Source organism: Trichomycterus rosablanca, chromosome 27, assembly GCF_030014385.1.
Source record: "Trichomycterus rosablanca isolate fTriRos1 chromosome 27, fTriRos1.hap1, whole genome shotgun sequence".
In the NCBI taxonomy this organism is placed as follows: domain Eukaryota; kingdom Metazoa; phylum Chordata; class Actinopteri; order Siluriformes; family Trichomycteridae; genus Trichomycterus; species Trichomycterus rosablanca.
Genome location: NC_086014.1, coordinates 1,435,747 through 1,447,500, shown reverse-complemented (window position 1 = coordinate 1,447,500; position 11,754 = coordinate 1,435,747). Strand labels below are relative to the sequence as shown.

At 46.2% G+C, this 11,754-nt stretch overlaps 1 long non-coding RNA gene across 2 annotated transcripts in view; it reads right to left on the bottom strand.

Moving 5' to 3' along the window:
- Positions 1-11,754, bottom strand: part of LOC134304182 (uncharacterized) — a 51,141-nt gene that overhangs the window by 1,189 nt on the left and 38,198 nt on the right. The window lies entirely within an intron of this gene.

Here is an 11,754-nt window from a genome sequence, read left to right as displayed (position 1 = left end):
ATTCCAAAAAAAACAAAAGAAAGGAAGAAAAAACTTTAATAAACAAATCCATAAACGATGGAGTGTCACTGAGCCTTTTTATGATCATCACATCACAATCATTTAAATCGACTCTAATCATCTTTACATTTATTAAACGGTGCTGTCGGCCAGTCGGGCGTCCAAACCTAAATCCGAACAGAATTGGCGATGGATTGCCATCATGTCCGGGGTGTGTTCCTGCTCTGCACCTAGTGATTCTAGAGAAACTGGACCCACTGCAACCCAGACCAGGATAAATCTGTGCTAGAATATAAAACTGAAATAAAAAAAAGAGAAAGACACTGACTGAAAGCACACCAGAATTCGGTGCGTGACTGTGGGGATTTGTGCCCCTTGTAGCTATCCGATGGTCTCATGGTAAGTTGTTCACATTCCTTTGGTCATTTACTGTATATGTTCCCCGCATATGGTCAGAGGTATTGGAAGTTTAAAATGTCTGTGGGGATTTGTGACCGTTGTGGCTATCCGACGGTCACATGGTAAGATTATATATCTTATTTACTACTATATGGCCAAAAGTATTGGGCGCATTACAAGTACGTCTGTGGGTATTTGTGCCCGTTTGTGAGGTCAGACACTGATGCCCAGCTCTCCGACAGTCTCATGGTAAGATGTTCACATTCTTTTGGTCATTTATTGTATATGTTCCCCGCATATGGTCAGAGGTATTGGATGTATTAGAAGCATGTCTGTGGGGATTTGTGCCCGTTTGTAAGGTCTGACACAGACGGTATCATGTTAACATGGCCACATTCCTTTGGTCATTTTTGTATGTTATATTTACTTCAATATGGGCAGAAGTATTGGGCGTATTAGAAGTACATCTGTGGGGATTTGTGCCCACTGATGTCAGACACTGATGCCTGGCTCTCTGATGGTTACATCATTTTGACCATTTATTAGATTATATATTTACTACTATATGGCCAAAAGTATTGGGCGCATTTGAAGTATGTCTGTGGGAATTTGTGCCTATTTAATCAAAACAGCGTTTCTAAGATTGGGCACTCAGATGTTGCCTCAGTTGATGTTCCAGTTCATCCTAAAGCCAAGGTGGAGGTCACTGGAGTTTCTCTAATTAAACCAAGCTTTTCTTTATGTCCCTATAGAGCACAGTCATGCTGGAACAGGGGAGGGCCTTCCCTAAATTGTTGCTGCCTAGTGATTTAATTGATTTATTACACCTGTTAGCGATTGTTGTGGCTAAAACACACGAATTCGATAATTAGAACGGATACTTATATTTTTGTCCATATATTTGCTTTTGTGGCTCGTTTGCTGAGCCGTTGTTGCTCCTAGACTCTCCCACCTTATAATAAATCAGCCTAATGAACCTGACACTGAAATTACTCAATCAACCAGCTGGAACCAGCTCACATTAGATTGTAAAACTAGTCAATAACCCTCGAAGCTCAGATGAATGACTGGTGTAAATGCTAGTTGGCATGGATGCCCCGCACCTTCCCCGTACCCCCTTCTGTGTTGGTTCCACGTCCTCATTTATCTCCTGGAAGGGCTCATTGTGAGCTTATTAGCGCTTAATTCCGAAAAATTTGAAGCGTCTAATAAGCGGTGATGGATTGTAATGTAGCTTTGTCAGCTCTCATTTGGTTGGCCATATTTACTCAACAGAGCGCCAAGTAGCTCGCTTCGGCCGAGGACGGGCGAGGACGGGCGCGGCCGCACGCCGTGGCGCGCTGATCAGACGTCAAGTGCGGTTAGACGGACGACCCGCCCGGTGAAAAACACGCAGGGAGGAATCGACCGGGTTATTTGATTCAGGATATATTGGCTAAATGATTACAAATGATTTCATCTAGTTCTGTTATTGGAATCAGAAATCAAAGCGTCACGCAGGAGCGTTTCTGACGTATGGCTTCATATAAAATCTACATTTTAATATTCACGCATGCCAGGCGCCAGTATAAAAGTACTTAAGCGCCAACTGGGTGGCGCAGCGGTTTATCACGCCAGTCCACCAGTGTTAGTTTTGATGTGAATTGGCGATTTGTTGGCGCCCAGCGTTGTACATTTACATTCTTTATTATTTAAAGTCACTTACAGTCTGAGCAACTGAGGCTTAAGGGTCGTACTCAAGGGGTTTGAACCAGCGACCTTCTGCTTACTAGTCCAACCTTAACCGCTAGGCTACAACTGCCGGTGGAACGGCGTACGGCGCCACCCTGACCGGCACTGTATACATTACATACGATCCATAACAACACAAAAAACGCAGGGCGGCACGGTGGCTCAGTGGGTAGCACTGTCGCCTCACAGCAAGAAGGTCCTGGGTTCGATTCCCAGGTAGAGTTTGCATGTTCTCCCCATGTCTGTGTGAGTTTCCTCCCAGTACAGTTTTTGCCATCCTGTCCGGCGTGTGTTCCTGCATTGAGCCTAGCGATTCTAGGCACACCGGACCCACTGCAACCCAGACCAGGAAAAATCTGTGGTTAAACATGTGAGGTCAGACACTGATGGCTCTCCGACGGTCACATGGTAAGATGACCACTTTCTTTTGACCATTTATTATAAGATATATTTATTACTATATGGCCAACAGCATTGGACGTATTTGAAGTTTGTCTGTGGGAATTTGTGCCCGTCGATGAGGGCAGACACTGATGTCCGGCCGGCTCTCAGATGGTCACATGGTATGATGACCACTTTCTTTTGACCATTTATAATATGATATATTTACTACTATATGGCCAAAGTAAGGGATGTACTGTATTTAAAGTACGTCTGTGGGGATTTGTGCCCGTCTGTGAGCGCAGACACTGATGCCCAGCTCTCTGTCGGTCACATGGTACAAAGACGTACAGTCAGGATAATTGGAGATACAAAATTGCCCTAGGTATGTGAGTGTGTTTGCCATGTGATGGACTGGCAACCTGTATTGGGTGTTTCCTACCTTTCGCCCAGTGAACTGCACCCACCGCGACCCTGACCAGGATATATCAGTGGTAAAACAGACAATGAATGAATGTAATAAATAAAACGCTTTTATTTCTCATTATTCCCTCAAATACTAAAAGTTCAGAAGCCGGGGTCAGATCTCAGGGCGGGGGTCAGCCACTGAGGGTTAACGACCTTGCTCAGGGGTCCAACAGCGGCTGAATTCAAACCCACGGTTTTCTACTTGGCATCCCAAAGTGGCACGATATAATCAGAGCCAACATCAGCGAGTACAGCTGGATTCTGAGATCACCACACCAGAGGACGCGCATCACACATGCCCGGTCTAAAGAAATCAGTACAAGGGTACGACACGGTAACGAAGCAGCCTGGGCAGAGATCACGTCTGCATTTAAATGCCCGGCGCTGCGGGTGGTCCGCAGAAGCTTGGCAGGGTTTCTGTGAGAATCTCAGTATGCGGTAAAAGTCAGGAGGTTGAAACTCATTTCTCTTATCTTTTGTGCAGGTCGTGAGCCGTGGGCAGCGGCATTATCAACGTGTGTGTGTGTGTGTGTGTGTGGTATACAGCTCACACACACACACGTTTGTACAAGTGTGTATCCTCAATAGCAGCAATCGCCTCGCTTATCTCACTTTTGTATTTATCGTTATCAAGTAGAACAAAAAATAAATAAATAAAAGCGTCTTGCAATCCAAAAGTCATCACCTCAAACTGCCCGGTGGTTTTTGGGCATCACTTACGTCGGCTCAGCCGCGCCCGCTCAGCCGCGCCCGCTCAGCCGCGCCCGCTCACCACTTTTCTCGAGCATTATGGGTCAACAATAGGGGCATTTGGGACCAAATCAATTTTTTTCCAACTGCAATAATTCCGTAAATCTGTGTGACACACACACACACACACACTTCTCATCCTTCTCAATTTACACTGTGCTGAGATCTTGAGCTCTCGAACAGACACAGCAGCGCTGCTGGAGTTTTTAAACACCGTGTCCACTCACTGTCCACTCTATTAGACACTCCTACCTAGTCGGTCCACCTTGTAGATGTAAAGTCAGAGACGATCGCTCATCTATTGCTGCTGGTTGAGTCGCTCATCTTCTAGACCTTCATCAGCGGTCACAGGACGCTGCCCACGGGGCGCCGTCGGCTGGATAGTTTTGGTTGGTGGACTATTCTCAGTCCAGCAGTGACAGTGAGGTGTTTAAAAACTACAGCAGCGCTGCTGTGTCTGATCCACTCATACCAGCACAACACACACTAACACACCAGCACCATGTCAGTGTCACTGCAGTGCTGAGAATCATCCACCACCTAAATAATACCTGCTCTGTGGTGGTCCTGTGGGGGTCCTGACCATTGAAGAACAGCGTGAAAGGGGGTAACAAAGCATGCAGAGAAACAGATAGACTACAGTCAGTAATTGTAGAACTACAAAGTGCTTCTATATGGTAAGTGGAGCTGATAACATGGACAGTGAGTGTAGAAACAAGGAGGTGGTTTTAATGTTATGGCTGATCGGTGTATATACAGATGCATGTGTACCGTACAGTGGGGTAAGAGGGCAGGGTCACTCGAGAGGGTTAAGAGCGTCTCTCAGGGGCAGAGCCGGGACTCAAACACACAACATTTCGACCGACAGGCTACCGCGCTGGAGGATAAAGACCTACTGTATATGATTTCACTAAAGACGCGCATTGTTAATTAAATATGAGTATAAAAGAGCAGACGGAAAATAATCTGCGTTTATTTGCATAATCCCTGCACCTCTCATTTGCATGATTACATCCTCGTCATTATCCTCGGCCCGCGCCCGCTCTCTTTGTTCCATTAACTCCGGAAAATAAGACAATTGTATTAGCGCTCGAAGCCAAGAACAATAAATCATAAAGAATTAACATCCAAACGTATTGGTTAAAAACACACACACACACACACACACACACTAATCAGTCACGCCTTTATTAGAGCCGCTCGCTGAGCTATATGATGATGCCTATATCACATTATCCACTGGGATGAGCCGCGGACGGTCGGGTCTGGTTTACTGTTCCTGACTGGGAGAGAAAAACTCCATTAAAAGTCGTTGGAGGATCCAGAGGCGACGGGGGGTCTGTTTAACCTCACCCGTACTCGATCTTAAAGAGTGGACGAAAATATTCGGACACCCCTTCTAATGTTTCAGCCTTTATTATATATGCCGTGCTCCCGATTTTGCAGCAACAGTTTAGGAAAGTTCCTTTCCTGTTGCAGCATGAGCGAGCTCTATAAGGACGTGAAGAAAAGCTGCACAGTTCTGACCTCAGCCCCACTCAGCAGCTCTGGAATGAATCGGAACATCAACTGAGGCTTTCCTTCCTGCCTTTGGGCCAATAATCAGACCCTCTTTGACCCTGACCAGGTTAAAGCGGTGCTTAAACAGACAATAAATGAATAAAATTTGCAAACAGGCAAACATTAGCGTGACTATTGTATATTTGTATGCTCTCTTTCTCTCACATTTACTCTCACACATTCTCTCTCTAACACATTCTCACTCACACACTCTTAGTCTTACTCTCTCACATTCTCACACTTTTTCTCACATTCTCTCTTTCTCTTACATTCCCTCTGTCTCACACATTCTGACTCTCTTTTTAATGCACTCACTGTTTTCGCATTCTCACTCTTACACATTCTCACTCTCTCTCACACACACAATCTCTCTCACACACTCTCTTTTACACACTCACTCTCTCTCACACACTCTAACACATTCTCACTATCATTCCCGCATTCTCACTCTCTCTCACACACATTGTCACTCACTCTCTCCCACATTCTCTTTCTCCCACGTTCTCACTCTCTCTCTCTCTCATACACGGTTAAAAGCCAAAATTTGGATATTCTTAATAAAAAGCCCCAATTTGTTGATTTGTTACAGTGAAATAAACACGTCTAACAGGAAACAAAGTTAAATTGTGCAGAGATCTCAGCTATCAGCCAGCCAGGCAGCTACACAGACACACGATTAGCTGTGTGTAAGTAGAAGGAGGGACAATGTCTCTCTCTCTCTCTCTCTCTCTCTCTCTCAAAAACCTTGGTTGCACAGAGCCCTACTAAACAGCTTCGGAATGAACCGGAACATCAACTGAGGCTATACTGACTGACATCAGTGCCCAGCCATACAAACACATGCACAAATTCCCACAGACATACTTCTAAGTCTTGTGAGAAGCCTCGTCAGAAGAGCGGCTGTCGTTCTAACTAGAAATATCACACAAACGGCTCTATTTTATAACCGTTTGTTTTTAAAACGAGACGTCCGACAAGCTCACAGTCGGGCGTCCAGATACTTTTGGTCATGAAACGCGTCCGCTTTAAAATGCTGGTCAGGAACACACAAAAGTGAGCTATTTCACAGCTAGGAGAGATTCTTTTTCCCGGCTCGCAAAGCCGAGTTTGAAAGAAGAGCTTTAGTGTAAGCCCACAAACCATCAGGGAGCGACTCCCTACAGACGCCCGGGTAAAAAAGAACAGCTCCGAACGGCAGCCGCGCCGCCGCATTGTGTAAAACGAAAAATACAATGATTAAAAGTGAAATGTTTGTTTGAAGATGATGTTATTTCGGAAATAAAGGGGGGGGGGGGGGGGGGGGGCTCTCTTGAGGATTTGGGGTGAAGAAAAGAAGCCGATGGAGGAGCGGAAGGAAAAGGAATTGGAACGACTTCCCACGACTTAGCGGGGTTTCTCTCCCTAAGCCGCCGGCTCCCGGCTCGGATCCTGCTAGGATTCCTGATATATATTCAAAAGACACGCGGCGGATTCCAGTTAGCTTCAAAACGCTCATTAACCTAGATACCGTACCGCCGAGGACCATGGGAGAAAAGTCCGAAACTTAAAACCGCTCCGTCTCGCCAGGTTACCAGATTTAAGTTAAATGAATGCAATTATTTACTCTTAATACTCAACCAGAAACGAAACAAGTTCTCACAGTCGTGTTCATGATACAGGATCCCATACGATTAACCCTGTTGTCACCAGTATTCATTAACGCCAAGGTTCTCAGGTTTTAATTGTATAAATGTATTTGTAGTGGCACAGAGGGACACAGTAGGTGGCGCTGTCGCCTCACAGCAAGCCTCACACCCTGGTCAGGGTTGCTGTGGGTCTTATTCACTGGGCAAAAGGCAGGAAACACTCCGGACAGGTCGCCAGTCCATCGCGGGGCATGGGCACACACACACTTGCCCTCTTCTATGCTTTTTTCTCTGTTTTCTGTGTGGAATTTGCATGTTCTCCCTGTGTCTGGGTGCTGTGATTTCTGTGTCTGGATGCTATAAGTTCGATTCCCCGTCTGGACAGTCAGGGCCTTTTCTCTGTACAATTGGCATGTTCTCCCTGTGTCTGGGTGCTATGAGCTGTGGCATCACAGCAAGAACAGTCTGGGTTCGATTCCCCGGCTGGACAGTCAGGGCCTTTTCTCTGTACAATTGGCATGTTCTCCCTGTGTCTGGATGAATACATCACTCAGTATTTAACGACCTGAACCTAACGACTTCAAAATTCTTGGAAAACTAACGAATAACCTGATAGAAGAACAGAAACTCACGTCTGATCTCTGAAAGTTAAGACTGCGGAGGATCGGAGGCGCCTCTCTGATCCCGGGTTCGGATCAGACCTCACTTCACGCCACTCGTTCTCCTCTCGCAATTACTCATTCTCTCTGCCGGCGTGACTGCGCATAAATAACGGCTAATTGAATATAAATGGGACGTGATGGTATTTGATTATCTGTTTCTCATTTTCTGGAAAGATTATGCAAACGAGGGATCGAAAATCTGCATATCTCCGAACGAATGCGAAATGTCGGACTAGATTATGAGCGGAGGGGGAAACTTCTTTAATCGCGTGGATTGGGGATTAGTTTCACGTTTCCAATTTGGACGGTGCGGTTTGGCGTGGCGCGCCGGGTCGTCGAGAGAGCGTGCCAGGCTTTCGCTCGCTTGGCTAGGTGAAGACAAAGGAGCTAATGGAGTCGAAAGTGGCTTTTGTTACTTCGCTTGAAGCTCGACTGAATTCTGGTATTCATGGAGATGCGCGGGCTGACTGCTGACGCGCCCGTCACCGGTTTAGTACGACACGGCCTGTTTGGATTTAATGGGGAAGATGAAAAGCCCATTACGGCGCTGGATGGCAAATTACGGTTCAGTCTGCCACCCGGCTCCTGCTTTCTGTCCCCTCATCATTTACACGCCAGTATATACACACCGTAAAGCCTCATAAATAAGATATAGATTTTATATTTCAATTCCAGGCGGCACATTTTAAATCTAGCAAATATACAACATCTATACGTCTATATATCAGCTGAGTACAATGCAAGCGATTGAGGGTTTAAGGGCCTCGCTCAATGGTCTAGTACCTTAACCACTTAGTCCATCAATTAATCCAATTAAGGCAGGAAGAAATTAAACCCACACTGCCTCGGTCAGGCTGTCCTTACACACACTATACGGACAGAAGTATCGGGACGTGTGTTTCATATGTTACAGCAGTTGCATAAGGGAAATGGTATGCATTTAACTTTGCAGCAACAATTTAGGGAAGGCTCTTTTCTGTTCCAAGCTGTTCTTCAATGGTCAGGACCCCCACAGGACCACCACAGAGCAGGTATTATTTAGGTGGTGGATCATTCTCAGCACTGCAGTGACACTGACATGGTGCTGGTGTGTCAGTGTGTGTTGTGCTGGAGGTTTTAAACACCGTGTCCACTCACTGTCCACTCTATTAGACACTCCTACCTAGTCGGTCCACCTTGTAGATGTAAAGTCAGAGACGATCGCTCATCTATTGCTGCTGTTTGAGTCGGTCATCTTCTAGACCTTCATCAGTGGACACAGGACGCTGCCCACGGGGCGCTGTTGGCTGGATATTTTTGGTTGGTGGACGATTCTCAGTCCAGCAGTGACGGTGAGGTGTTGTGCTGTGTCGTATCCACTCATACCAGCACAACACACACTAACACACCACCACCATGTCAGTGTCACTGCAGTGCCGAGAATGATCCACCACCTAAATAATACCTGCTCTGTGGTGGTCCCGACCATTGAAGAACAGCATGAAAGGGGGTAACAAAGCATGCAGAGAAACAGATGGACTACAGTCAGTAATTGTAGAACTACAAAGTGCTGATAAAATGGACAGTGTAGAAACAAGGAGGTGGTTTTAATGTTGGCTGATCGGTGTAAATTATCAGTAAAATCTAAATAAAAACACTAATACAAATCAGTTTTGTATAAGAGGGTTAAATTGTGAAAATAAAACAGTGTTGTAAGCACACTATGTTTAATAACGTGAGACTTTCTGACATGCTAAAAACTCAAAGCAAATAAAAGTTGGAATGAAACCGCTGGGATTCACAGCATCTCAAACTTTCCCCGGTAATATATCCCGGCTTAGACTTTAATCCCGGTTTTTATTCGCGCCGAAGCAGCTCTGAGCGACGAGACCCGAGTGAAGAATATTGGTGTGTTTTCATAAAACACTGCGAGATTGCTTTTAGAGGGTTCAGACGTATTCAGAGATCAATCAGCCGAGATTAGCGACTGAGCCCGGCCCGAGGCGGCCTCTCGCCGGCGTCGGGTTCGGGGCGCGGGAGTCTTCCCTTCCGTTCCTATTGAGATCGATTCGGGCGAGAACATTGATCAGCTGAAATGAGGAGCTGCGTCGATGGAGAGCTCGTCATGTAATATCGAGTGAGGAAAGTGTGGGAAAACATTCGCTATTGAATAAAGCTGCATGGGGCACAAATCCCTCCCCGAATGTCTGAGCTTTATTGTGCTGCTGTGAAACCGTCATTCTGAGCATCTTACAACACGTGGACGACCCTCCTAATTATTAAGCTAAGCAGCACTCATTGTTACTCGTGTCCTCTTTAATATCAAACACAGACTCCAGTTCACCTCACTTGCACATCTTTGGACTGTGGGAGGAAACCGGAGCACCCGGAGGAGACCCACATGGACACGAGGAGGACATGCAAACTCCACACAGAAAGGACCCGGACCGCTTTACCTGGGGATCAAACCCAGGTAGTGCTGCATCAGGGGCGAGCGATAATGGAGATCAGTGCATGACTCTCCATGCGCAAGTCTGAGCCCCATATGAAAAAAGCGGTCCACTACTGCACACGTGTGGGAGGGGCATGTGTTAGTCCAGAGTGGAGGTTAGCAACAGTAGATTGGGTACATGGATAATTGGATATGACAAAATTGGGAGGAAAACAGGGGGAAAATGCAGCCAAAAAACAAACCGATGGATTATAATATATATACGTATATATACAGTATATACTGTATATATGATTTAAATCTGCATGTCCGAGTGATTGCGATTCAGGGACTCACTGACCACAATAAAAAAGCGTCTCCTCGTTTGGTGGACTCTGCAGGATAAGGGGAGGAAGAAAAACCCCTGCGCTCGCCGTGACGCCTGGAGGAAGTGTATATAAAATCATCTCATCCAGCAAACCGAGTTGATGGCGATGAAGAGTCAATAACGGCGTTCTGTCCCCTATGGGCTGGCGTCCTCCTCGGTAGACGCGCGTTTACGGAGTGATATATCGCGTGTCGAGAGTAATTCCGTATTATACGTACGCACGCTATGCATTATACGAGCGGCTGGTGAACAATAAAGCAGGTAAACGCTGGGTAATTTAATACAGCGCCGGCGTGCTGATGTTTTTACAGTCGCTGCGAACGCCGTCGCCCGCTTGTTTTGACACTCCGTGATCCATAGCCGCGAAAATCCCGTCGCGTGTTCGTTCTTTTAACGACGGTTTGCCGCGCGTACCGCATCGCGTTCGGCTTCCTGAACACCTCCCGGCGCTTCCTCTTGTGCCGTTTTAATTTGGAAATGATGCCACTTTTTTGAGTTTTTGCGACTTTTCCGTGGGTGAAAAAAACAATTAACGAGACCATTAAGCACAATTAGATTAAAAAGGGGGTAAAACGCTAATCTGTTCATGCATCACGGACCTTTTAAATGGATCAGAAGTGTGTAGAGGCGCTTTATTCATTTCGTTTCATGATCATTTGAGAAACAGGAGAATAGAACAGATAAAATAGAACGTCTATATTATTTCTTCAAATATACACGCTTGTTTGGAAGCTCAGGTCAGATCACAGAGTCATTGTTCAAAGTCAAAGTATTAAGGGCCTTGCTCAAGAGTCCAACAGTGGCTGTATGGCAGAGCTGGGATCCAAACTCTCAACCTTTCGATTGACAGCACAAAGCTCCACCCACTAGGCTACCACCGCCCAATGTTTCATTCCTATACATCCTATACATGCATGTGTGCAGTCCACTGGCACCCAGGTCATAAAATATTTAAAAACGACTCGTGATAGATGGATTATAGCAGCTATACGTTGCTACCTGCAAATCCCTGTCCAAAGAAAACGCACGCCACACGTCGACTTCTCCTTGTAGCTAACACTAGGTTATATATTAAATTAGAGGTGGGGGTTGCTAGGGGTTCATTTCTAGCCGGGCGAGGATGATCAAAGTCAGAGGCGAGTTGTTTTATGCATATTGCTGCTGCTGGAAGACAAATTAGGCGGAGGAAGAAAGAGGACGGACGGCTTTCAACGAGGTCAGAGATTGAATGCATAAGCATGAGGGCGCTTGTTCACCGACAGCTGCAGATTAGACAATGAAAGCGTAAGACCATCGACATGGATCGCGCGCTGCCTCTCGGAGCTTTACCCTGATCTGTGAGGCACGGAGGGGGGCGAGGGGCGAGGTGCCAGTCCTCTC